Source organism: Pygoscelis adeliae, unplaced genomic scaffold, assembly GCF_000699105.1.
Source record: "Pygoscelis adeliae isolate BGI_AS28 unplaced genomic scaffold, ASM69910v1 Scaffold206, whole genome shotgun sequence".
NCBI classification, from domain to species: domain Eukaryota; kingdom Metazoa; phylum Chordata; class Aves; order Sphenisciformes; family Spheniscidae; genus Pygoscelis; species Pygoscelis adeliae.
The window spans coordinates 1,363,408-1,365,086 of NW_008825052.1; positions in this window are offsets into that span (position 1 = coordinate 1,363,408).

The window sequence follows — 1,679 nt, forward strand, 5'->3', positions numbered from 1 at the left end:
TTACTCAATAAAATGGTATTAAATGGCCAAAGGGAAAAAAAAAAAAGGTACTTTATTAGCTATTTCCCCCACTTGTAAGAATTCAATAAATAATGTCAAATGTTGTGTGTGATAGGTAAGAATACTGTTCAACTCCCTAAAGACCTATGCTCTTACAAAACACTTGAGGCAGGGGGAGGTATTGCTACTTCATGTTGAATATACAGAAAAACTCTAGTGAACTTTGAACACATTTCAAGAACTTGTACAGAATTATACAACAGGAAGGTTTTCATAAATCCTTTCCTGACAAATCCTGTATCAGTACATTTTCACTAGAGAGCGGAGCAAGTGTGATTAAGTTTAAAAACCCAACTCGAACAACAACAAACTACACAGCTCTGGTATGAGGCAAAAGGCACTCATGCTAGGGCGGGCCAAGCAGAAGCAAGGTCTTTGCCCATAATCATTTCCATCTGGTCCACAGAAATACTGGCTTGGGAGCAGGCCAACTAAGTTGAAGGTCCTGCTGTGCAGGGGTTTGTCTGACAGCAGGGAGCAAGCGGCATAGAACCTGCTTGATTAAACCTTGGTCTATTAAACAACCAGCCCAGGCTAACGGTGGCAATGTGCTCACTGAATCCGAGCAAAAAACGTAGCAAAACATAACTGAAAAGGAACTCTATTCTTTAAGAGGCTGTGACTCAACAATTCTTATTAAAGCTTTTCAAAACTGATGCAGAAGAATTTGCCTGATAAAACAGGTACGAGGTCACACCTCCACGAGGTTTCTCCACCCTCCAAGTTCCCTTACCCAAAACTCAGGGCAAAGATTAAAACAAACGTTGTTTCCACTTCCAGAAGCTTTACAATTCATGCTATTTTTGACGGGTATTAACTTTTTACAAAAATGGAACTGATGAGATACCCCTCAAAACTTCCTGATTTGGTATTTTAGATATCCGTAGGCAGCATCCAAACACAAGGCTCCTCACGCCTACCAGCAATAATTCAGAACATCTCTCAAAAATCCATACCAGTGTAAGGCCATAACCTGGTCTTTGAGCTTAAGCTTTTCTCTCGCACCAATAAATATCCCATTCTGCAAGTCCTTAAGATTAATGTTAACATTTTAATTTGTACAGTGCAAAGGAAAATTCTGTCTTCTTTCCCCATAAAACTGTACTCAGCTGGCTTATGTCCAATTACAGTATTCAATGCAGGAAATATATGATTACTACTTCTTCTGGGTAACACTTTCAGTTTCCACTTTCCAAATGCTTTGGAAAGAACAACAAGTACCAAATTCACTTTAGAAGGGTGCAGTTCAGAAGACTTAGAATAATTAAAACATTTCAAAGGAGTTAAACTGTCTTAATTATTGCAATTGTACTTCAGAGTGCTCCCATCATGTGAAAAGCTACTTTACAAACAAGCCAATGGAAAACTAGAAACAACTTGCTCAAGATGATAAGAAAAAAAATAGGAGGATTTGAAAACAGCGCATGGTTCAAACTATTGTTTTATCCCTATTAGTCAATTTTTTTTACTTTTAATGGTGGTCCCTCTTGAATTCACATAATTTAACATACGTCCCAACTTCAGAATTAATTATCCACATCAAGGCACTGGCTTGAAAGACTTCAATCACACTGAAGCTACAGCTGTGGCTACCACCTCAATTAATACAGATATTAACA